At 36.9% G+C, this 27,997-nt stretch overlaps 1 pseudogene; it reads right to left on the bottom strand.

Moving 5' to 3' along the window:
• Positions 1–59: 59 nt before the first annotated feature.
• On the bottom strand, positions 60–27,997 carry LOC108703691 (annotated as a pseudogene).

The following is a 27,997-nucleotide window of genomic DNA, read 5'->3' as shown; positions in this document are numbered from 1 at the left end:
CTCAGCAATATTTTTCTAGCAAGGAATACTGTGAAACAATGTTAAAATCTCTCCTACAGTCAAAGGATTGTGCAGAAGATACTGCCATTGTTATGGCAACGTCCTTCAACTCTTGCTGCTATTCTGGTAGTCACTGTTGCAACTCTTTGGGTGCTTTGCATGCTGGAGACACCTCTTGTGCAATATATGGTCTTGCAGGTGGATTCTCTAATGTCCAGGTTACATCAGACCTGTAAATGTTGAAAGCAATATGATGCTTAAAAAAGATTTATGACTTCAGTACATTTTGATAAATGGTTACAGTTTTGGAGACTAAATAATAGTAACGTGATAAACAAGGTGGGGTTATTTACCAAACATGAATAAGTTTGATATACTATGGTTAATTTACTATCATAGGATGAAATCAGAGACCTAATTACAGTTAGGTACTGTACCTGTACCTGCTGGAAGTTGTGAATGAGGAACCCATTAATCAGGGTGGGGGAGCAGGAGAGGAAAGAGAATTTGCCAGAGGCATCATACAATTAAGATGCTCCTAAACTTATGAGAAACCCATCCATTTTTAAGGATTTGTCTGACCACCAATGTGGTGCACCATTAGCTGTGTGTCTGTTGTGGTTATTCAGTAGAGCTGATTGGCAAGGAGTGAGAGTTTGACAGTCAATTCAAATCTTTAGCATAGCATGGTTTATTAACTACCCGACTTAACACGTTTAATTACTTTTTCTTGAAGGTTAGCAGTTTGTTATGTTGAACAATACAATCTTCAAAATTAGAGACTTCGTGCAGAATGTTGCTTCTAGATTTCCCTTGAAATATGGTGTTTTCCTGCACAAGTCCTTTGGCTAGGTCAAGAATTGCTATGCCAAAATCGTGAACTGATTGGATCCTGTTCCTGGTCACCTGAATAAAAGAGTTATTCATTCAGTTGAGTGTGAGTATTGTATTTATGAAAAGCAGCAAGTTAAGATATGCAATATTGGCTGAAATCTGAAAGAAGCTGCTATGAGCAGTGCATCTGCTATGGCAGAAGTCCTCAACATTTTTTAACCCGAGAGCAACACTCACATTTAAAAAGAGTAAAGGAGCCACACAAGCATTAAAAATGTTCTGGTTGGGGCAAAATAAGTGCTGTGATTGGCTATCTGGTAGCCCCCATGTGAACTGGCAGCTTATAGGAGGCTTTGTTTGGGAGTACACCTGTTTTTTATACAACCAAAATTTGTATCTAAACCAGAAATTCAAAAAAAAGCCCCTGCTTTGAGGCCACTGGGAGCAACACCCAAGGGATTGGTAAGAAACATGTTGCTCATGAGTCACTGGTTGGGGATCACTGTGCTAGGGAGTGTGGGTATCTGTGGGCAACACTTAGGGCACCATTAGTAAGTAATTGTTCAAAATTTGCAGACTTCACAGAATATTCCAGCTATCTAACTGTCAATTTGTAACACTTTGAAGGGGAGGTTAACCTTTTAACCTTTTAAATAACTTTTAGTATGATGCAGAGAGTGCTTTTTAGAGATAATTTGCAATTAGTCTTCATTTTTTAAATTTTTAGTTTCAAATGATTTAGCTTTTCAATTTGAAATTTTACCAGCTATCAGGTTGTTAGAGTCCAAAATACCCCACCAATTAGGCAGTGATTTGAATGAGAGATTGCAGCGTGAAAAGGAGAAGATCTGAATGGAAAGATAAGTAATAAAATGTAAGATTGAAAATAAAATGGTACCTGTAAAGAGCAATCGTTTTTTGGCTGCTGGGGTCAGTGACCCCAGATTTAGAGCTGGAAAGAGTCAAAAGAGGAAAGTAAATAATTAAGACCAATTGCAAATAGTCTCTTTGGCCATTCTATAACATACTGAAAGTTAACGTAAAAGTCAACCACCCCTTTAACTCTGATAGAAAAATGTTATTTCAACATTACCTTGACACAGTTTCAAGCATTTTTCTTACTTTGCACTGTTTATAATGGACCACATTGGGACTATTTTTATCCATATAGGTATGGGATCTGTTATCCAGAAACCCGTTAATCAGAATTATGGAAAGGCCTTCTCCCATAGACTCCATTGTAATAAAATAATCCACATTTTTAAAAATGATTTCCTTTTTCTCTGTAATAATAAAACAGTATCTTGTATGTGATCTAAACTAAGATATAATTAATCCTTATTGGAAGCAAAACCAGCCTATTGGGTTGATTTAATGTTTAAATGATTTTCAAGTAGTCTTAAGGTAGATGATCCAAATAACGGAAAGATCCATTAACCAGAAAAACCCAGGTCAAGAACATTCTGGATTACAGGTCCTATACATGTATAATAATATCAATATCTAATAATATAATAGTTTTTTTGTTTTCACATAAACAATTTATAGGCTATTCCACCACTGAAAGCAAATTGCAAATTGTGCCAAAGTAGTAAATCGTAAGACTTCAATGAATTATGAAGGACGCCAATAAAAAAAATCAGGTCAGATGGAAATATGAATAACATTATTCATGTACATTGGACTATCCGCCCTGCAGCCTTATTATTTTTACAGCTATCTGCATCCCCTACCAACCAGTGCTGGAGGGAGACAAATATGCTGCTGTGGATGAACTTTTACACTGACGATTCAATACACGTACACACACACACATAATCACGCTAATTCTTGTACCTTCATGTCTGCAGTCTGTATTAGCTGGATCCCGCACCCTCTGTTTCCAATGATATCATTTTCTAATATGATCCCATCACCCTTGGAGATTAGACCGTGGCTTCTGTTATCATAAATGCCATTTCCCCTCAGCTCCACTCTGCATCCTGCCTCCACTTGGACCCCGCTCAGTCTGTTGCATGAAATGCTGTTGTTTCCAATTCTTGTTAACTGCGTGCTCTGAAAGACAGCAACCCCACAGTCCTTGTTGGCATGTATTGCATTAGCCATGATGTTCAGCGCCTCGCTGCTTTTTATGTACAATCCTGCTGCTGTGTAAACAAACAAACAATTGCAGTTACAGCTTGGTGTTTACTTACTCTGTAGAATGAGAAGAATTTATAGACAATGAGACCATCTGCATTCATAAAACAAAGGTCTTTTTCTGTTCATGAAACATTTTTTTTAAATAAAAGGTGTAGGTATATTAATGCCACTAGGAGCTAGCTGCTACAACTGTCATCCATTCATAATGCTGAGAGTGTTAATCAGGCAACTATTAGACAACACACAAATGATTTTTTGTTATACGGTTATTTTTTGTCTGTGACATAATCATGCTTTATTCTTCAAAGACGTCATTTAGTAAAAGTCTTCCAGACTTAGGGGCACATTTACTTAGCTCGAGTGAAGGAATAGAAGAAAAAAAAACTTCGAATTTCTAATGTTTTTTTTTGGCTACTTCGACCATCGAATTGGCTACTTCGACCTTCGACTACGACTAAAAATCGTTTGACTATTCGTCCATTCGATAGTCGAAGTACTGTCTCTTTAAAAAAAACTTTGACCAAGTACTTTGCCACCTAAAACCTACCGAATATTAATGTTAGCCTATGGGGAAGGTCCCCATAGGCTTCCTAACAATTTTATGATCGAAGGAAAATCATACGATCAATGGATTAAAATCCTTCGAATCGTTCGATTCGAAGGATTTAATTGAATCGATCGATCGTAGGAAATGCGGTAAATCCTTCGACTATGATATTTGATTACATGATTACATGATTTTCTAGTAGACATAAGGAATGAAGGTTCAGATTTAGTTAAATCACAAACAGAATCACAGATTCCCAAACAGATTCAATGCATCTTTACTGTACCACTTGAAATAAATTATTAATTGCAAAATGAATTTTGAAAAGCACATGTTAATGATATTTATTTCATTACTGGAAATAAGCAATCATAACCTATAATGAAGTGAATGTTCAAAAGGCAGCTCCAGGCAAACTATGACAGGTACCCACAAGCACATTTTAGCCTCACCTCCATTATGGATAATACAGTTGGACTCAATAAGAGCCACATTAATAGGCCTTCTTGAGGAGAACCGATCATCTTCACTATCCAGATCATTTTCCCAGTTGGCTGCCTCTCCATCATCATTAAAGTTTTCATTTCCAGCCTGGTTAGCAAGGTAGTCACGGGCATCATCTTTGCGACAGAAGACTGCCACTCCATAGATACTGTTGTGTCCAATCTGGTTGCTGGTGATATGTGGAAGGCTGGATGACATGATCCATACACCACATCCTTTGTTACCTGAAACAAGTAATCATTTACAGTATATGCATGTATTTATTTTTATCAGTTCCACGGCTAAGAGCAAGTGATGCCCAGACATATATTTAGCTAATTAAAAAATAAACATTTATAGTGTACAATATTTAGAGGACCCTAGGCAGTTAATCACAGATACCTTTGTTTTACTATTTTGTCAGCGATACCACTTATTCATTTATTGCAATGCTCTTTAAGATCATTCCTTGTAATTTAAGAAAGCGAAAAAGCAATAATGCAACATGCTTGTCTACTCTGTATACTTAAAGAGGATCCTTTGCTATTATAAAATGCCATTACCCTGTAGTTTAATTTGTTTCTCTATACATTTTTCAACATACACAGTAACATGTGGTTCATCAGCAGTTCATTTCATGAAGGGATCAACCAGTTAAAACAGGAGAAATCTGTCAGTGACTCACAGCATCACTGTGCTAGTTGCAGCTGGAAAATAATGTTAGGCTGAAGAACTGTAGGAAAAAAATATTATTTGTGAAAAAGATTTCTTAAATGCCCACTACAGTTTAATTGATTGTTATAATACTGGCAGTTCGCATTTAAATAATTAAAAAATAAATGGGTTCGACTACGAAGTTGCGCTCAGGGAGGTGAAAGGTAGCGAAGTTGCGCTAGCGTTAATTCGTCAAGCAAAGCGATGCCTAATTTGCATACAGCCCCAAGTTAAAGTACAATGGAGGTATATGTAGCAGCAAATACATTACACTACACAAGCCTGGGAAAGCTTCATTAGATAAAATAGAGTTGTTATTTTGCCCTATACATGTGCCCACTGTATATTTTAGGAGCCATATGTTAGGAAATGTATGATCTTTTTCAGCCTATCACCCTTAATTCACTAACTTGTGCATTTTACTTTACTTCGCCAGGTCAGACCAGGCGAAGTTCAATACAATAGATAGGAGTTGTCCAAAAATAGTTGAAATTTTTTCTAAGTCTCAAAAAACGCTGGCATTACTTCGCTTTGCTTGACGAATTAACGCTAGCGCAACTTCGCTACCTTTCGCCTCCCTGAGTGCAACTTCGGATTTTAGTGAATTAGCGGTGCCCTGGGGAAACTTCGCCTGGAGAAGTGTGGCGAAGGCGTCACTAGAGTATTTTCGCTGCTTAGTGAATTTGCCCCATGTGTCCTGAGTTACCATTTAAGATATTTTTGCGTCAGTCTGTGTTCGGATGAGTTCCAAGGACTTTAAGTTTCCTGTTAAAGAATAGAAGCGATGGGTGCGCTACAAATAAGAATGTAGTATTCAGTGGCATACAACTAACATTAGAGACTGCTGTGGTACGGATGAACCCAAAGCTTTGTTGTACAAGGGAGATGTAGTTTGCTGCTTTCCTCGCGTTGCTGACGTTACCCTCTGCGGATTTACCACTTGCAAAAACAAGTAGACATTTAATAAACAAGATGGTTTAAGGCAAAGAAGATTATACCTCTCTACAATGTTTTTCTTTATAAGAAGTTCATTAATCATTTGACTAAAAACATCTAACCTCAACATTATTCAAAATATTGGGACATTCCAAACTAATATTTCCATGTCCTTGCAAATGTGTCTTCAGTTTTATCTTAGATGCCTTATAATGCCCGATGGGTACTGAATCATAAATAAAACACCTTTAATGTGCGTTCACAGTTCGTTTAATACAAGCTTTAAGCCCCAGGGGAAAATTACTAGGAAAACAAGCTAATGCTAATCATCTATCTTCTTCTTCTAATTAACCTCCTCACAGGAATCTCATGGTAGAACTCTTCTTGAATAACTACTGTGTACTCTCCAAGGCACCTTTAAAAAGAGAATTGTAATACGCTTTCATTCATTTAAACATATTTAGTCTAAGGCAGCATAGACAATAAAACATCCACATGATTGGGGCTTTATCTCTTTCAAGTATGAAGATGTGCTATAAGGGACACTATAAACAAAAACATTGTTTGTATTTGTGCATGAAAAATATTATGTAATTTCAGTAGTACAGGTTTGGGATACATTATCCAGAAACCCATTATCCAGACTGCTCTGAATTACGGAAAGGCCGTCTCCCATATACTCCATTTTATCCAAATAATCCAGATTTTTTCTCTGTAATAATGAAACAGTAGCGTGTACTTGATCCAAACTAAGAAATAAATCATCCTTATTTTAAGCAAAACCAGCCTATTGGGTTTATTTAATGTTTACATGATTTTCTAATAGACTTATGGTATGAAGATCCAAATTACAGAAAGATCCGTTATCTGGAAAAGCACCAGGTCACGAGCATTCTGGATAATAGGTCCCATACCTATACCTGTAGATTTATTTGAAAAAGATATGATTTACAGGAGCAAAGCTAAACATGGGCACATGGGTTAAAATGACATACATGTGTCAATACTTCCATTGAACCTATTACTAAAAGAACAGAACTGCAGCTTCATATGCTATTTTTATTTACGTTCAAAACTGCACATAATTAGGGGCCATATAAAAGTATGCCCATGCCCCGCACCTATGACAACCATAATGATGTCAATGCAGCTTGTAGGATATCTACAGATGCCACCTCTAGTATGATTGGCAGAATTATGAAAAATGCAAGGTACAAATGTCGCTGGAATTCTGGTTTGAAAATAGACCTGTTCTGAGCTGTCAGTAAATAAGGGCCCACATTCAAGTTTGTACAGGTATAGGATCTCTTATCCGGAAACCCGCTATCCAGAAAGCTCCGAATTACGGAATGGCTGTCTCCCATAGACTCCTTTTTATCCAAATAATCCAAATTTTTAAAAATGCTTTCCTTTTTCTGTGTAATAATAATACAGTAGCTTGTACTTGATCCCAACTAAAATATAATTAATCCTTAAAATGAAAGTTTAAATGAATTTCTAGTAGACTTAAGGCATGAAGACCCAAATTTACTGAAAGATCTGTTATCCAGAAAACCCTAGGTCCCGAGCATTCTGGATAACAGATCCTATACCTGTACTAAAGGGCAGAGCCGCTTTAAAAAATGGTCAAAAGGGGCATTCGCTGTTAATTTTGAAAGAAGTATCTTTCTCGAATGGTAGGCCCATATTTTAATCCACTGGGAGAACTCAATAAACACAACATTTCTAAATTCTTCAAAAAAACTGAATTTTTCACTTTTTATTTTGCTTTCCTATTTTGTAAATATGATTTATCTGCTACCAGGGCTAGTGGTCCAGTATATTGTACCTGGATTCCATTTCTACCAGTAAATGCAAATTATTTCTGGCCCCTCAAATAGGCCGTGCTCAGGGATGTAAAATAAACAGGTGTGATCCTGGGGCTGCTGCTGCCTGAGGAAGTTTAGCGTTGAGGGACTTAAGCATGGGAGCAAGTCTAAGGGGGGACGCATTGCTAGTGCAATGAGCGATATAACGCTATCTGCACTAGCGGAGACAAATTTCCTGTTTAAAAAATAAAGGTGCTTGGAAATATCAGTTGTCGATCATATATACAGCACACCATCACCCTTGAGAAAGTTGGGATATGACGAAACACGTTGGGAAACAGATTTTATTGATGAACAATCATTTTCTGCTTAATTGTAAGTGCAATATATCTTTCTTTGACTAATGGTGCTGATACAATTTTACACAATGGGAGCGTGCCCCTTTTTTTTTTTGTTTGTTTATTAAACATATATTGTCTGCCCTGCCTCCATGCCTTGGAGATTGCTTGTTTATTTTACTATCAGGGCAGCTCCTGACACCACTCTACACCTTGTCCAATTAAGGCAAAATATCAGACCGCAATATTTCAGAGTGCCCTATATTTAGATTGTGGGAAATGATCAGATATTGTGGTGCTGGCTGTGCACCTGGTTAAAGTATTGACGTGTTTATTTTGAATTCTGAGTAATATTTTATTCATCATTTCTGATGTGAGAATCTGTAGCTTTTTTTTTCAACCCAGATGGCTCCAGAACTGTAATGAATAAGACATCTGATTTTGTTTTTTTAAAAAGGACCCTAAACATCTGTTATATGCTCAAGCACCCTTGCCTTTCTATGTAACGTGTATTTCTGCCATTGCAAGCCTTTTAATGTTATTTCACAGTTGCAAAATGATACCCCTTGAGATACTTGGAGCTGCTATTAGAATGTGGCTGGAACACAGGTGGCTTAATGACTCTATGTTTTTCCAAAGTGCTCTCACTCTGTTAAGGGAAATTTAACATTTTGTCTCGAAGAACACTGGCAACTTAAGGCTTCAGTTGTGTTTTGATCATTGCAGGCCCGCTATGCAACACAATGTGATGTTTCTCCTCTTAAGATATTCAGTGTAAAAGAGGACAAGTAGTTGTAATCATAGCATTGCATGATGCACTTTAAAGTAACCTGGACGCCTGCCGTCTCATGCACCCAATATGAAGCGGTTAGGGAGTTATATAATACATTCTCTTGAATTTGCTACATGTCTAATAACCCATAGCAACCAATCGACAGGTAGCATTTAATGGTCAGCTGTTTGCATTGGAGGGAAAGAATGAATTATATTTCAGTCGCTGCAAGGGAATGACAGATTAGCGTCACTTTTGAACATATACTCAGAAACCTGGCATGGTATGCTAACTAAACATGACTACGAAAAGTATGTACTTAATATTTTCTTCAAAAGCAAGCAAAGTGAATAAGTTATATAGTGTATAGAGTATTATATTACACAGACCAAGACCACACTTAACTTGATCACTTAACTACTAAATAAGAAGCCAGCTATAAGCCAATCTGAATTCCTTTAATTCAAAAATACTTTTATGCTCAATTTAAATGTTACCCTATATCTGTTTCTGTTCAATTAAAAAATAATAAAGAATCATAGGTGTGATGTTGCTGCTGGTCTGTATTTTCTGTTTTTGGGCTTTCTCCTGAGTGATGCCTGTCAATGATTTTGATGATACACATCCCTAACAGACTGCTACTACCGGTACCCACGCAAAAGATATGGGATGATAGGAAAACCTCTGGTCATTTTCACAGGGTGATGTATATAGTGACTGTCATGTATTGTTGTAAGATTATTATTATCATACAATTTGCCTTGCTTCTCTTGCTTTTTACCCCTGAGCCTTGTTTACCAATGAACTTGAAATACCATTGGGTGATATAACAGAAGACACATTTGTCCCAGATCTACCAACCCACAGCAAGTAGTATTTAACAATCAGCTATCTGAAAGCAAACATTTGTAATTAGCAATGAATTACTAGACCAGGTGCAAAAATTGCTTTTATTGCACTACTCCCAAGACTTATTTTCCGTCTAAAAGTAAAGTTATTTTAATTGTTAATGTCTAATGATTGATGTTATGTATATAATTGACTGATGTCACAGAGAAGTGTATGATCCACCAGCATATTTTGCTGTCTCTGTTGGAAACCAACCATTTCAGCTAATGGGAAATGAGTAACTGGTGGCATTGGTTCTTTTCAGCCTGAGTAAATAAGGTGTCCGTTTCTGGCGCATATCTTCAGTCTGAAATATGATAGTGGAAAATATTCATGCAAAGCATTGTAAGAACTGGAATCTTGGCTGGAGGAGAACTGCCTACACCTCTGTTGCTGCAACAATATACTGTATGTAGTCAGGACAAGCAACTTTATCATCCATTTGTTTTTAAAAATTTGTGTCGCTCTATTTAAACTGATAATCAACTCTAAGGGCAGAGACACATGCTACGATTCAGGGAGTTTAATCGCCCGGCGACAAATCTCTTCTTCTGAGTGCCATCCTGCCACCGATTTACATTCTAGCCGGCGGGAAGGCATGGGAGGGAGTTCGGGGAGATTAGTTGCCCTGAAGAAGAGGAGATTTGGTGCTGGGAGACTAATATCCCAGAATCGCAGCTTAATTCTGCGTTAACTGCTCTTTGTAGTCCAGGTCAGGCTTTGCATAATTTAAGCAATAAGACTTATGTACATCGTTTTCTACTTACCATAAATAGTATTTCCTTCAATGAGACCCTTTCCTCTTTCTCCATCAGAATACCCACAGCATATGAGGTTACAACACAGAACTGGGTCACCACCTCTTCGAATATCTACTCCACCCCACTGATTCTCACGAATGACATTTTCTGTTAAAAGCAAAAATAAATAAATTGAAGCATTTATTTCTGAAACATTTTTCACAGAAGTGTTAAGTAGTATAAATATTCTGTTTTCCCTATTTTAAAATACAGGCACAAGTTTCTGTGAATAAATATGATAGAAGGGTTGGGATATCAGTCTGCCCAATGAACTTAAAAACTGTTCTCAATAACTAAGTATAGGCTATGTAATGGATTACTTTACAGGGAAGAAAAGCTTAAATGGTATGAAGAATGTACTTATAATAACAATGTCAACACAGTTTTATCATATTGCTATGGTCATGTATGGTAGAGGTGCTGATGCTCATACTTCAGCTGTGTCTGTATAATAACTAGTTCATGAACCAAATTATGGCAAACTATGCTCTTCTGGTCACATGTAAAAATGAAAGAGTGGTTCACCTTTAACTTAACTTTTAGTATATAATGGAATGGCTAATTCTGAGCACCTTTTCAGTTGGCCTTCATTTTCTTTTCTTTTTTTTAAATAGATTTTGAATTATATGCCTTCATTTTATGACTCTTAACAGCTTTTAAATGGGGGGTCACTAATCCCATCTAAAATGCACTCTTAGGCTTCAAATGTATTGTTATTGCTACTTTTTATTAACTATCTAATATTATCTATTCAGATCCTCTCCTATTCATATTCCAGTCTCTTATTTAAATAAATGCATGGTTGCTAGGGTAATTTGGACCCTAGCAGCTAAATATTTTATTTAAAATAAATATTTTGATGTTACTGGTCCTTTAACGGTTAGTATGATGTAGAGAGTGATATTCTGAGACAATATGCCATTGGTTTTTAAGAAAATTGATGTTACTGGCCCTGCTTTGGGCACCCTAGGCTGACCAGCCCAACAGTTTGGTAATTTCTGTATAAGAAGTCAGAATCCTCTTTTTTGAAAGCTTTGTGATTTTCTTCTTGAATGTTTTCAATTCAATGGGGACAAACAATATTTGACACTGTCTTCACTGGTTAATTTTTATAATGTATTTAATTCACAATCAGATGAACATAAGGGAGACACAATTGTATGATTAATTATAGATAAATACTGCAAAAAATAATAACCCAGGTTACACGGCAGTATTTGGTAATTTACAACATATTCACTTATTTATTAAGAGCTATTAAAGACAGAGTAGATGATAAAATAATTATTTTTTATATTGCAACATAAAAATGTAGCTGAATACAACAATTGTCTAATGATCAATATTAATTCCATTGTACTTCTTTGATGCAGACAGCTGCTTTATTTAGTCTAACTAAACCAAAGGATTTTATTGACACATTGGTGCATACCGAATCTGACTTAGGTATAATATAATATAGTTTAATGTTTTGCCTTATGCTGATGATAGATGTTCAGCTAGAGTGCATTCTACAGCTTCTGCACATCCTGAACAGAACTGCACATGTTCTAAGTAATTGCTTAAATGAATATAAACATTGTTTCTAGAGGCAAGGTTGCTAGATCAGAAGCATTTGTATAATTTTGAACGTTTCTTTTTGTCACCATAAATACTTGTTGCAAGGGTTTGTGAGAGTACACTAAGGGGCCCATTTACTAAGGATCAAAGTGAATTTTCAAATTCAAAAACTTTGAATTTCAAAGTAATTTTTGGGTACTTCGACCATCGAATAGGCCAAAATTCGATTTGAATTGAAAATACTTCACAAATTCGACCATTCGAAAATCTAAGTACTGTCTCTTTAGAAAACTTCGACACCACCACCTTAAACTGCCGAATTGCTGTTTAGCCTATGGGGACCTCCTAGAACCTCTCTGAGTCTTTGGCTAAGTTTTTAGAAGTCAAAGGTTTTTTTTGTACGATCCTTCAAATTGTTCGGTTCGAAGGATTAAATGGTTCGACCCTTAGTAAATGTGCCCCTAAATATGTCAAAAAGCATATATTCATATACAGACATAATGAATGGGTATTTTTTTACATACATAGATGCCAAATTGCGCCAGTGCAGTCACCAATTTTTTAAATTTAGCCCAAGCCATTAGCCCTTTGAGTCACAGTGAGGGAAAGTGGCAAGTCAGGTTCCAGTACATTCCTTATCACTGCTTAAGTTTGATGGTGTGATTGAGACATTTGCAATAAAACTTCACAGTGTGCATGGGGTCCAAGAAGGAAAAGAAAATATAATTATAAAATAGATGGCAGCAGAGAAAACGTTATAGGGGATCCAAGGGACTGAATTGGATCATAAAAAGGGGGAGGCAAAAAGGGGGTAGGGCTGTTATATTATGAATGGCAATTCAACAGCTCTTCATCTTCAAAGAAGGAAATGGCAAAAGTAAATGATGAAAATGAAACAAAGGAGCGAGAGACATGAATGTGATGAAAAAGAAACAGAATTATTTGTACGCAGAGCCCCAATGACTTGGATGGATTCTGTTCTAAAGCTAGTCTTGAGGGCAGAGCCACCTGTTGGGTTGTAAGTTCAGATCTTTGTTTAACTGTGCTGTGGAGCGATATCTCTGTGCTCTTCCACCGATAACTTCCTTTTTTAAAAGTCTATAAACCCTGTGATTTCTTTGTTCAGGGTTCTGACTCTTGCTGAGCTCAGAATCCACAGAGCTTGTGTCAAATTAACTTTGTGTTTCGCCTTAAGTTGTCTCCGGGAACTGAATTTCCCCAACAGTGGTGTGTGGGCAGAAAGCTAATGGCAGTTCTGCAGAGGCATGAGTAAACCAGGGTATCTTTGTAGCTTACTTACTAAGGCTAAATTGGCAGAGAAACGAAAGAGGATTTAGATTGGATTTAGATTGGTGCAAAATGGCAGCACAGAGGTGGTGGTGGTAGGAAACACAAGAGAAGACTAAATAAAACATAAATAAGGTTATGTAATAAAAAGCACTACGTTTGCCCAGGTGGAGTAACTCATAGCAGCCAATCGACACGTATCATTTACTGGTCACCTGTTTTAATAAAACATCTTATTGGTTACTGAGGGTTACTGCTCCTGTGCTTTGGTACATTCACAGAACATGGTGAAAAAGAAATAAATACATTCGGTGAAACAGTGCAGAGAAAGATGAAAACAATAATCATGCTTGCCAAGTGCATAGGGAATACTAATAATTATCCCACCTGTAATCTGACCTCTTCCATTTTCATTTACTGCGATACCAGCAGCAAGCCCTTGAAAAATATGGTTTCCACTGCAGAATAAAGAGAAAAAACAAATTGTTATAGACTGGATTCAAAAGCAGAAAATAAGCAGCGATGGACTACAAATAACAGCAATTCTGAATAGCACAGAAACTATGATATTTAAAATCTATATAAATATACATTTTGTGTATACATGATAGGCTTATGTCAAAATATGTTATTAATACAACCCCCCTCCCAATTAAAGTAATTTGATAGTTCACTACAAAATACGAAATAAGCGAGGCACCCTGAATGAATCAAGAAAGGAAGGAAAATTAAAGGTGACTAATAACGAAAAATGTACCAAAAACACTGATATATGAGCAACAATTTCTTCACTACACATCCAGCTTACAACAATAAAATAGCTTGTAGAAACAAAGCGTTGTCTAACAAACCTACTGTATATTCATGAGGCGAACATGAAAACCGCAGCTTATTCATGAATCAGTCAACATATTAAGAGTTAAATAACAATAAATCTGTGCCAATAAAATGGCACAGGTATGTTAGATGAATATTTATCATTGTAGCAAGTAGCAAGGAACGGCCTGGCCATCACTGGTATTGTGATGCATATGCACTGTGCTGTGATGCAAAGCAAACTGATTTGCCACTTTCCTAGAACAGAACCTTCTAGCAGTTACAGTATATATAAATGGTCATCTTGATGTCTACAGAGAATTATACACCTATTTAGGGAAAAGGCAATTACAGAATTAAGAGAAATGTTACAAGTACCTCTTTGCCTTCCCCTTTGGTTGAAGCATGGTTCAAACTGATCATGCTGTTGCTGGGAAAACAAACAGGAAATATTTCCCAGACAAAGAGAAAACACACAAAAAAGTCTAGGCAATGTTCCAGGAGGATATTTGAAATTCATAAGGTGAAAAAATCACAAGCCCATGTTGTTTTTGTCTATTAACAATTGTATCAAGTATAAATTTTACACCATTTTTTTTTTTACATCATTTTATGGCACCAGATGATGCAATTTACATCCATAATGCATGCAATTTATCAGTCTACACCTGCTCTGTGCCAAAAATGTACTTGATCAATAATAAAAAAAAAAGTTTGAAGATAGCTGTTCTATTAAACCAGAGGTTCTGGGTGCACAGATAACCTTTGTAATGTAAGTGATTACAGGGTTTATACAACAGTGGTAAAGCCAGGGAAACCACAACATAAACATGGGTACCTTTATTAGATGGGTTCTTTTCAATATATCTGACCCAGATGCCAGTATTTATGCTGTAGATATATTGCCTCTATAACAAATATAAGCTACTAGGTGTGCATTAAAAAACCCCAGAACGCAGAAAAGCAATTTAACAACAGGTATACCGCAGCTTTCAGCTGTTTAAAACAGGATTATATCATTATTTTTGTGTTTTGATTTTTAACATGTATTACTGTGATGATGGAAACAAGAAGGTACATTGGGAGCTTTGAAGGCCCACCACTCACTGCAGGTCAATCCCCACTGAAATCAATGGGAAACAAACTGCAAAGTGCAATGAGAATTTTGCCCTATTTCTGCAATTGCAGAAATGCATACTCTCAGTGCTGAAATCCCCCGCATGTGCTTGTGCCTGGCCTAAAACAATGGTTCTGGGTGCAGGCATGGAAGACGGCTGATGCCAGCATAGGGGATGATTTCCACAGGCTGAGAATCATCTGAGTAGAATTAGTTAGAAGTTTTAAGGACAAGGACTGGTGAGACATGCAGTAATTTTATTGGCAGCCTAAGACATCATTATCAAGAATTTTGTCATATTTAAAAAAAAACTACTTTTCTTTCTGGTGAGCTTACAGTTGCCGCAAGACAAGGCCGGAGGGCAAATAAAAATGATGGTTTGTGTTGCTTGAGTAGTGAACCTGCTGTTTTGCAAACTCTCATTAAATGCATATAGTATGCTTGCATTATATATGTTTTTTCCTCATAATGAGGGTGAGATCTGACCTTCCTGAGTTTGAATCTGGGACGAGTCCCCTGAAATATCATATTGCTAGAGTATATTACAGTGATATGCAAAAAAATGGATTGCAAACATGATAATGAGCTGAAGGTTAAGGACATGTTGGTCAAGGTTCAGGGCAATTGTTTCATGATTAATAATAACTGAATATGTAGAAAAGTTAAAAAGAAAACTCACGTGACTGAAAAAAACACAGCAATGCCATAAAATGCACAAAATACAGCAATACAGCAATATACCTTTATACATATAGACTTAATACGATGAAAATGTAAGTCCAAAGGATTTACATGCTGCTTGTGATGTCACCTCTCACATACCATCACCATAGATTCAACACTTTGGCCGTTTGATCTGAAATGTGTGTTTGTTTAAATGGCAACGTGTAACAGAACAAAGAGCAGACTGCTTACACAATAAGGGTTGAGTTGTTTGTTTTTTTTTTCAAAATACATGTTGTGCTTTCAATATGTTTATATTCATTCTAATGTCCACATTGGATTTTGAATCAATTTTCTCAGCCATACATTGCCCTGGAAACCTGCCCTGACGGAAAACCATTAAGATACACCAGTAAGCATGACAAGATTGTATAATTATGTATTCTGTTCAGTCTCAGGGTGATAGAGGCAACACACTGCGCTTGAAATACAGCTCTCTTTTTAGCCTTGGAATGAAATGAAATGTCACAGCTAAGAAAATCTATCAATTTCTGAGGAAAATAAACATTTCTGCACATTGTCGATTGCAGTGACTCAATCAATACTACTTCAGTTAAGCTGGCCATAGACGCAACGACCCGATCCTCGAAATCGTGGATTCGTACGATTTTTGAACCGTGTGTGGAGAGTCCCGACATTTTTCGTCCGGCGAAGATCGGTCGTTTGGTCGATCGGACAGGTTAGAACATTTCTGTGGCTGCCGATAATATCTCTGCATGTATTGCCACTCGTACGATTTTCAGTGGGAGACTGTCACTAGCTTTGTCAGACATAAGTATCGTACGATTGCTGTCAGAGGTAGAACATTGGCTGATCTGTTCTTTTACTACTTTATTTGATCGGAATGGTAAAGACTTTGATCTGAATGGTTAGTGGCAGGTCGGGAGATGGGAAAGTCCGATCGTACGTTGATTCGTACGATCGGATCTTTGCGTCTATGGCCAGCTTTAGTTTTTCACACAGGTTTTGAGCAGTTTGCTTCTAGGAACTCCATTTATTTCACAAGGAATAAAAAAAAAACCATGAAAAAACCTCATTTTTTAAAAAAAAAACATAAAAATTATTTCATTGACTCAATTCATTCAAACCACAAATGTCAAGTTAATTGGTTAAAGATCCTAAAATAAAAAGTGTGAACGAATACAATAAATACAAAAAATTTTTTGTGCAATTACAAACCTCATAAAGGCTTTCAAAGCTCAAAGCAAAGGAAGATTTTACAATTGATTAAGCACAGCTCCAGCTGACTTCTACTAGCTTTTTAGATGGTGAGGTTTTGTATTAGTGTTTTTTACACATAATAAATTAAGATTTTTTTGAGGTTTAGAATTAGTAACATACACATTTTTATTGCAAAAGAACATTAATTTGGGGAAAAATATGAAAATCAATAAATTAGCCCCTTAGAATTAATGTATATAAATATATCATATAGGGGCAAATTTACTAAAGGGCGAAGTGGCTAACACTAGCGAAAATTCGCCAGCGTGACGTCACTTCATTACTTCGCCGATTTACTAACGGGTGCTGACGTAAATTCACTAGCGAAGTGGACCTACTCTAGCGCTACTTCGCACCCTTACGCCAGGCCAAGTTGCGATATGGCGAAGGGACGTAACTACGCTAATTCACTTGCGGATTTTAGTGGCCGTTACCTCTTGCACCAGACTTGCCTTCGCCACCTCAGACCAGGTGAAGTGCAATAGAATAGATAGGGCTTGCTTAAAAAAAAGTTGAAATTTTTTCAAAAAAAGCTGGCGTCTTTTACTTTTTTAAGGGTGGTAGGCTGAAAAAGATCGTAAATTTTTTTGGGAGTACCCCCCTTCCCCCCGACATTTCCTAACATATGGCACCTAAACTATACAGTGGGCACATGTGTAGGGCAAAATAACAACTCTATTTTATTTTTGTGTAGTGTAATGTATTTGTTGCTACATATACGTCCATTGTACTTTAACTTGGCGCTGTATGCAAATTAGGCATTGCTAGCGTAACCGCTTTACTTGACGAATGAACACTAGTGCAACTTCGATACCTTTCGCCTCCCTGAGTGCAACTTCGGATTTTAGTGAATCAGCGCGCCCTGGCGAAACTTCGTCTGGCGAAGTGTGGCGAAGCCAACGCTGGCGCAACTTCGAAGGTAAGTAAATTTGCCCCATAGACTACCATGATCTGGGTAAATATTTTTACCCAAACATGATGAGGTTGCCTTTTTAACTAAGACTAACATTTTCAACAACATTTGAACATTGCCCCTATGAATTTCAAACAGTTATCTATACTCTCAGAACATCTAAATCTATTTGTTCTGAGACAACTTTGAAGCTGCTTCATTGCAGATTACAAATGCCCCCATGAGGTGTGTGAAGCTACCAGTTTATTTTAGGATAACATAAAGTGACAAACCAACTTTGGCACTTGTATTGGCTTCTGGGAATTTTCCACCAAAAATGAAATTAACTCACCCCCAAAAGGGTGCAAGGATAAAGCCAACTCCATTATAATTAGCAGAACCGCCACAGTAAATGCCAGAGGAAATGTTATTCTTTACAGAAAAGGAAGAATGTTTCCACATTGGCCTATTAACTGTGTAGCAGTTCCTTTACTGTGTCTCCAGAGGCCAACTTAGCTTGTACAGAGCACTGTTTGTCAAATTGCCTTTCACGGTTCATCTGTCAGCAACATTTTACAGCAGTAACTGATTGATATTGGTATCAGGATATAAGTTAAAAAGAGAGTAGAAAATAGAAAACAAAAATAATGGACATTTTTAGGATATCTTGGATCAGTATAACCAAAACAATTAAAAAAACAAGCCGAAAATCGATAACAGTTGAAAAGGAAAAAGAGAGGGAACTGTCACTGCTTGTTAAACATACTATATTTCTAGTGCTGCTTTCATACACAGCACTGTACAGTGGTTCTTGAAAGATTGTGAACCCTTTAAAATGTTTTATATTTTTTATATGAATGTGACCTGAAACATCATCTGATTTTCAAACAAGTCCTAAAAGTAGATGAAGAAAACCCACATTGAGGAATTTTAGCCTATTCCTCCATACAGAATGGCTCTTGGATGTTGGTGGGTTCCCTCTCATGAACTGCTAGCCGAAGGACTTTCCACAGCATTTCACTCTCCTCATTTAATCCAAAAAGTTATATTTTGGCTTAATCCATCCATAAAGTATTCTTCCAGTATCCTTCTGGTTTTTCCACATGATCTTTAGCAAACTAGACAGTCAGCAATATTTTTGGGGGAGAGCAGTGGCTTTCTCCTTCCTACCCTGTCATACACATCGTTGCGCTTCAGTGTTCTTCTAAAGGTAGACTCATGAACATTAACATTTGCCAATGTGAGACAAGCCTTCAGTTGCTTAGACCCTGAGTTCCTTTGTAACCTCTCAGACTATTAAACACCTTGCAGTTGCAGTTATCTTTGATGGTCGACCACTTCTGAGCAGGTACTATTTGTACACAATCTGTCTGACTGTTGATTGGTGGGGTCCAAACTTTTTAGTCTTGTAACTTTTTCCAGCTTTATGGGCATAAACAACTCTTTTTCTGAAGCCCTCAGACACTTCCTTTGTTCGAACCATGATGCACATCCACAAATGTGTTGTATGTCTGATCAGGCTTTGCCGGATCCTCATTCTTTAAATAAAACAGGGTCTTTCGCTCACAACTAATTGTCACCTCTTTTACTGAAGACACAAGACTCTAAGTCACCTTCAAATTATATGATAATCCTAATGTTCGCTTACTTTTGCCACATGTGGATATGCTATTGGATCATTTTCTGCAATAAATACATGACCAAATATAATATTTTTTGTTTCATTTTGTTTAGCTAGGTTTTTTTTCATCTACTTTTAGGACTTGTTTGAAAATCAGATGATTTTTTTGGGTCACTTCCATAGAAAAATGTAATTAATTTAAAGGGTTCAAACTTTCAATCACCACTGTACATTTTCATGATAGAGTCAAGAAGGCACTCACAAAGATTAAGGGGCCTATTTATCACGCTGTATAAAAAAAGGCAACAAAATACACCACACATCACAAGGCATTACCATGTTAAAACAATGGTGTATTTATAAAGCTGTGTATTGATTTTCAGTGTAGCTCTGTATAAAAATCCAGTGTAAATGGAAGCAGCCATTTGAAAAAGCTATAGGAATTTTTTTCAGCATCTTTTTCCCCACTGGAAGTTATTTGCTGCCTGAATTTTTACCATAGACTTTTAATGGATTATGCAAAGTCTGAAGTCGTTTTTCAGATGTTAACTGTTTTATACAGTTTGATAAATAGGCCCCTAAGTTGCATGTGCTATGAATCACAGGCAGAAGGAGTTCCCTGACCCATAAAGTTTAAATGCATTTATTTCAAAATTACGGCACCAAGAAACAATGTTTTGCGCAAGTAGGGATTCACAAATATAACAAGATGCTTCTTTATTCCCAATTTCTGCAGTAAAGACATATATTATATTGAAGTGCTGGCATCTGGATTTATTTCTAAATCCAACCCATTCTGCAGTAGGATATGTACTGGTGGGTTCTCTCAAGGCAGTTTGAGGATTGGTAGTGTGTTGTTAAACATGGATGCAAGTTGAATTTCATGTGGGTAACCTCTCCTTTTCTGGCACTCCTTTGATTATGTCAGATTCTTATTTCAGAATGGGTAAAAGGTTTGGCTCAAACTGAGGCTTTCATAAGTCTGGTGCATACAGTGGATCCTTCCACCTGGGTGAAAATGTGGGTTGTGGTCCAATCAATTAGTTCTTGTTATTTCTATGGGTCATCATGCCAGGATTGAAAAGAAAATGGATTTCTCCTGAAAGTCACAAAAAACTAACTTAAAAAACTAATTTACATCTTCACAGCAGCTGTACAGAGTCTCAACTCTTATTTGCATGTAATGTAACATATCACAACTGCAATATGTACCTCAACTCAGTTCAGTGCTAAGATTTCAAATATACTGTATCTGATATCTACATAATTACTTCAGAAGACTCTATCACTGGAAATATACATACCATCATAGTTACTTCATGTCAGTGGCCAAAGGCAGTTTGTTTCAGTTGGTGGAATAATGAAAAGATCCATATGTTCCCTTGGAGGCATGTCTCCTTATGATGTTCTACCAGAAGAATTGCCCTTGTAAAGCCAGTCATCTAAAGCCTCCTAATAATTCTGGCTTTTTCAAGCAAATATTTTATTCCCTTTAATGCAAACATTCAGTTCTGGCTGTCAGGGAGATAAAGAAAATAAATGGCTTCTAGGCTTGTCTTGCTTAAACTGTAAGATATTATTTGATGAGCTGTGAATTGATGATTTTCATTTTGACTTTGTGTTTGAATAAGGCTCTCTGAAATCCTCAGAGGCTGGTCTCAGAAGGGAAAGTCTTTTATATTTCACTGGCACTTAATATTTCAACTTCTACAATCTAGAATGATTTGGACCTATTTGAAAGACCAGAATATTCATTTACTAAGGAAATAGCAATATTTTCTATATCTCTTCAACAGTTGGCACTTTGATGCCTTCTTTGATGTCCCGTAATACCTATGATCTGCTGGTTAACTAGAAGTTTGCTTGGATTCATTTTTCTGATTGTGCATATTATATGCAGAACAGTCCAGCATATAATATGCTAATTGCATGGCAATTTGCATAGTCATTAATGAAAGGATTATTTTTTACCATATTTATGTATAGCTTTTTTACTAATATTTTCACCAAAATGAAAATTCACTACAATATTGTCAATATACTAAGATGAGAGTATGGTACATTTTAGCAAATTAACTTTAAACTGGCTGAACATGCTCTTCACACTGGGAACATTAGCATTTCTTTACTGAATATTCATCAATTTACCAAAAACACAAGAATTATGTTTTTGCCAAGAGAAATTTCTCCAGGTCAGGCTGGCAAACCGCCATTTTAAAGGAGAAGGAAACCCGGGGGGCAGTTAGCCTGGGGGGAGGAGGGGTCTATGTAGGGTGGGGGGTACAGGGTTTTTTTTCTACAGGGTTTCCTTCACCTTTAAGATAGAGCAGCAACTTCTAATTCTTATATTCTATGTTATCTACTTCATGTTAATAATCTTTATGTGTCATTTCTTTGTGGTGTAAAATTTTCTAAAACAATTTCCCCATTACATTGAATGGGGAAAATACAATGGTGACTATTCACATATATTTAGCACAGCATACCTATGATTTTTAATAAATATAAAAAGTGTTATGAAAAATAGGAATATGTCTTAAGAACTTTGGTGGGGTTATATGAGAAAATATATGAATGAGGAAATATGGGGGGAAAAAATTACATTTAGGAATAAGTATAGAAATAATGCTTAGTATTTCAAGAGTGTGGTTGCTCATATCCAAAACAAAACCCCTACATTTTTAGCTATATGGGCTCCCTACGAACTCTTAAGGAAACCATCTGATTTATAATATGTACTTGATAAAACAGGTATAAAGGTGAGAAGGATACTACTTAATCCTTGTGCTGAGGGTGGGATTATGATTTATTTCAAGATATTGTGGTATGATTGGGCCAATGCCCGAAAAAGAAAGATTACCAGTTTCCCAAGGACAATATAATGCATACACAGAAGGAATAAATAAAGGTGGACCAGTTGATACTGTTTAATTTTTGTTTAACTGACATTACAGTATGTAACTGTATTTAAAAATGGATAACAAAATAGATTGATAATGTCATCGTTGTAAAGTGTGAAAGGGACACTATGTGTACCCATAAAATGCAATGTTTTTTTTTATGCAACTGATATAAACTTGATTTGATCCAATAAAAATCTAAGTTACAAAAAAAAAAGAAATAACACTTGGGGGCCAATTCACTAAGGGTCGAATATCGAGGGTTAATTAACCCTCGATATTCGACTAGGAATTAAAATCCTTCGACTTCGAATATCAAGTCGAAGGATTTAGCGCAGATAGTTCGATCGAACAATCGAAGGATAATTCCTTCAATCGAACAATAAAATCCTTCGAATCGAACGATCAAAAAAAGTTAGCCAAGCCTATGGGGTCCTTCCCCATAGGCTAACATTGACTTCGGTAGCTTTTAGATGGCGAACTATGGGGTCGAAGTTTTTTTTAAAGAGACATTACTTCGACTATCGAATGGTCGAATAGTCGAACGATTTTTAGTTTGAATCCTTAGATTCGAAGTCGTAGCCGACGGTGGAAGTAGCCCATTCTGTGGTCGAAGTAGCCCAAAAAAAAACTTCAAAATTTGAAGTTTTTTACCTTCGAATCCTTCACTCGAAGTTAGTGAATCGGCCCCTTAGTAGTTTTTCCTTTTGCTCACTGACACACAATAACAATTATTACAAGGGAGAAATATTTTCTGTCAGTCTAAATTATATTATCAATGTTGGTCAAAACTGTATCACTGGTGTTATTATTAATACTAAGCTAAAGTAGGTTTATGCAACTACATTAGTAGCTGAGGCTGAAAAAAAATGATACACATCTATCAAGCAAAACTTTTGTGAAAATTATTCCTAAATAAAGGTATGGGATCTGTTACCTGGAAAAACGTTATCCAAAAAACGCCAAATTACGTAAAGGCCATCTCCTATAGGCTCCATTTTATCCAAATTTACAAAAATGATATCCCTTTTCTCTGTAATAAACAGTACCTTGCACTTGATCTAAACTGAGATATAACTAATCCTTATGGGAATCAAACTCAGTCTATCGGGATTTATTTAAGGTTTACATGATTTTCTAGTAGACTTCAGGTATGAAAATCCAAATTACGGAAAGATCCATTATCCAGAAAGTACAAGGTCCTAAACCTGAACTAGTTAATGCAAAAGATCATTCCCTAGATTAACTAAGTAGTAATACTAATTTTCAAGCTCCTTTTAAAACGGCTAGTTATTAGGTGTGTGAACAACCCGCAAACAAACTAGAATGACGATAGCACACATGAACACGCACACACGAATCTTAACAATGAATTGCAAGAACAGAGGAAATAAGAAATAATTTAGCACTGCTAGTCTAGTCTGGTCTGTTCTCTACAAAACTTTTAGGGTACAACCATTTGGTTTTAGCTTTCTTCTTTCTAGCATTATTGTATATTTCATTTGCATTATATCTACTAAAATTGTAAATGCATTTGCTATATTGGTATCATTCATTTGGCATTCTTGCTTTGGGATAATATACAGTATTTTTAACAACACCTTTTGCTTATTCAGAATGAAAAAAATTAAACCCTTCAACTGGCACTCTTTTTTCTATATACATAAATATAGTTCTAATAATGACATAAAGTATTAAAACAAATACTTACATTAGACTAAAATTAAGTCTGTGAGCTTTTACTCGTCCTTGTAACTTTAGTGCTAAATAACAGGAAGTCATGATGTAAAATGCAAACAAGGAATTATTGTGTGAGTTGGCCCTTATTGCTCAGCTGTAACCAAATTACCATACAATTTTTAAAATATAGAAAAGTTACAGATTCATGTTTCAGCTACAGATCTGCATTTGTGAAGTTGCTTGAATAAATAGTTATTCCTTAGAAAACAAAAGAAAATTAAACTGTGCAATTGATGTAGCTTATAAACCATAAAGTGTACCCACTATTGTAAATTATAAGTAGGTAGGTATATTTTTATTATACAAATTACAATGGCTTGTGTGACATTACTAAGCACAGTCTCTAATGAATGACACATAACTCAGCGTGTATTGTGTAGTATATTGGTATAATTTTGATGTTGATGTGCCATTTTTACACAGTGCTTTGAAAACTATTATAGCATATTATAACTGAACCTTGGAAGTTTGCCATTAAATTAACTTGCATTTTGTTAAATCTGTATGTTTTTTAAGCATCTTTTTTCTTGTGTGTGCGCTTGCTTGTATTATTTGCCTTTGTATTCTGCCTGTCTTCACAGTGAAACATAAAATGGAAGTAAAATAACTTTTATCAACTCTGGGCAAATTTGAACCTAGCCAAGAACCAAGAGCGACCAATTAGTTGTTTACTTTTTGTAGTCACCTCCTTCTGCTCTCTAACTTGCATGTACGAATGATGTGCAAGTAATGGAGCAGGTGGGGGGAAGCCTTTGTGCCTACCCTTGCCCGCTCCTCTTATATTGAGTGCTACGTAATGTAAGCATGCTGCAGGTTTCAGCGCTATAAAAGCAAAAACACCACTCTGTTTGGTGTGTAGTAAATGACCTCTGTATTATCAAAAATTTTTAGTAGACACCCTTTTCGTTCCCTCAAAAGCCAAATCTGTTATTAGAAGTGACCTACCTTACTGTTCTGTATACATCGCACTGCATAGGTCAGGTCCCTGAAGATGCTTCCTTCCAGTCTAGCTTGCCCTTGAGAGCATATAAAGACCCCTCCTTTCCCATCTCTAAAAAGGCACTTTCGTATGAGACATCCTTGAATTGTGTTAACTAGAGTCTGCAATTCCTTGTCCCTCTGCAACTCATGCTGCAAACTTTTTAATGACATATCACCTTGAAGTGTGAGCAGTCCATTACTCTGTGGCCTGCACTGAATGGACTTGGCTAGTACATGGCTTAAGCCATGGGAATGATAAGACAGCTTGTACACGGACTGTTCATCTTCATTCTCACTGTTTGTGCTCACATCGCTTTCACTGTAGTCTTTGTCTAGGGTCACGGCTTCCTCTTCTTTGCACCTGTATATGTTTCCATTAATTTCATTTTCTGTATCGCTTGCTTTGTCATCCAATAATTGGGATTTCGCATGAGAAAGTTAATTGCTTTGGTCACTATTAACCATTATCTCGCAGGTCCTTAAATGTACACCAGAGGATGCATTTCCAAGGTAATCAGTGCTGCCAGGCCCACAATGTGAGGCCTCAGGAGCATTAAACAAAATGCCTGAAAAATGTTTGCAAGCCCAGTTTTTATCAGATGTGGGAGAGCCCTCAACAGTAACAGATGCATTTTCGCTGCTGACAAATTCACAGTTTTAAAGCACACTAAGGGCAACATTGTGGAAATGGATGCTGGACTGGTTGAACGTGCAAAATTTAACCTGGCAAGTGCCTGGTGCATGTATCAGGAGCTGCCCATTTTCAAAGTTGCAATTATCAAACTGTACGTGGCCAATGGATGTCTGGGGTGAATAAAAAGAGAAGGCAATACAAATTGTCATTGGTTTAATTACTTATTTTCTACCAAACCGGCCATCTATGTTCTACATTATACTTGTACCTGTGTCTCAATTATGAACAGAGTTTATTTACCTGCTGTATTACAGTGTGTTAATTAACCAACCAAGCATTAGCTTAAGCTTTTATTTTACTGTACCGAACCCTTTTTAAAATAGGCCACTGTAATAAATCTAGCATAGCAAAAATCAGAAAGACCATTATGGTTCTTTTGCAACCATTGAAAGGAATGCAAACACAGTCAGTCAAAGAATCAGGTTTTAAATATTCTCACATATATGATCAGGGGTAGCGATATCCTTCATCCAATCACCTGTAAAGCATATGACTCCGCAGCTGACAATATTTTCATTTCTCAGTCAACCACAATCCAATCAGGCATTTGTCCCAGGTAATTTGTAGTTCAAGGGATGGCACTCGCGGCGCTTTGTTTTCTAAAGTCGCCCGAAGATTCCTCGTGAGGCAACTTCGGGTGACTTCAGAAAATGAAGCGAAAACGAGTGCCATCCCGCTGGTGATTTTTCATTATAACCAGCAGGAAGGTAGGGAAAGGCAGGTCGGGAGATCGTCACCCTGAAGAAGAGGAGATTTGTTGCCGGGGAGACTAATCTCCCCGAATCTGCCCGTGTGCCCTTACCCTACGATGTTCCCAAAATGCTGCCTGAAGATCATTTAGGGTAAGATTTGGAATAAGAGTGTGAGGAGATCCAGTGTTCTGTAGTATACAAGTTGATGTTCCAAATTACTGGATTTTTGTGCTTTATGGGACACAAAAGGAATTCCTACTCAGTAAACTATTATTTTATATACTGTTTGCAACTGTATATTTTATGTAAGCCCTTTTTGTAACTTTTTTTTTTTGGATATATGCACTGTTCACCTTTCTGTAATATTCTTTTTAAAATAACTGTATTTTTTATTTTATCAGATACCATAGAATGCTGCTACTCCCACATACCAGAAAAGACAAAGCCGACTCAGGGTTGGGGGCAGCTATTTTTTGGCCATTTCACTTCATGTCCCTAGCTGTCTGGTAGTAGTCGATAACCAGAGCAAAGGACATTGGATGCCAGGACGAGTTTGTCTTCCAACTCTGAATATTATGATCAGCTACTGGGTAAATGCCTGTTCCAGGGTCTGGTTGGTGCAGTTGGAGGAGAGGGAGTAATGCAGGAATTATATGTTTACAAGAAGGGCTTACTTCTCCTTTTAACAGTGATCATAATACATTTTAGAACTATGTTGCCAAATAAAAAGAAAATGTGATATTAAAATTTGCTGATTTAGAAGCATAAGCGCTAATTTGAAAAAGTGCAACAGCCCACAGAATCAAAAAAAAAAATTAGCTTGAAGTATTCTGGTCATCAAGCCCCAATATCTAGTAAATTGCAGACCTAGTAAGATGTAAATAGTAGAAAATAGAAATCAATTCACCTTAAACATGACTGGAGAAAACCATGCAGGCATGACGACTAAATTGCATAGCCGAGAGGTAGGGCACTGCTGGTCAATGCAGACAAGTAATGCTACATCTCCGAGTTTTCCCTGGCCCATAATCTCTACTGGAATCTTCAGGGTGATCTCTTTTGCTCTTCATATACACCTGGCAGGAGTATGATTCGGTCATAGATATTAGCTGAAGCCAGGGCTGTCCTGAGATTTTCATACTCACAGCCATGCCCAACATGCAGCACTCTACGATCCTTCTTTCTACGGAATGAGTAAAGACAGTTAGAGGACTCAAGGTCTTGTGCATTCTTTGTCCATGTCCTTGATGCTACATAGTGCTGTTTAAATGCCTCCCTCCAAGATCGAGGCTCCACATCAGGCTGAATTGGCCAATTAGGATGCCGGCACTCAACACACCCAAGGCACAGCTGTCTCCATCGTGTGTTATCTAGGCTGAGTATTAAATCAAACCAAGATCGGTAGACCAAGCCACATTGCTCCAGGTCATGCAGAGGCAAATATGCCGGTATCAAACGCCACAGTTCCGGTGGTAGGCCCCCAATCTCCAT

Source organism: Xenopus laevis, chromosome 1S (genome assembly GCF_017654675.1).
Source record: "Xenopus laevis strain J_2021 chromosome 1S, Xenopus_laevis_v10.1, whole genome shotgun sequence".
NCBI lineage: Eukaryota > Metazoa > Chordata > Amphibia > Anura > Pipidae > Xenopus > Xenopus laevis.
Note: the sequence above shows the minus strand (reverse complement) of the source record. Positions and strands in the feature narration are given on the sequence as shown.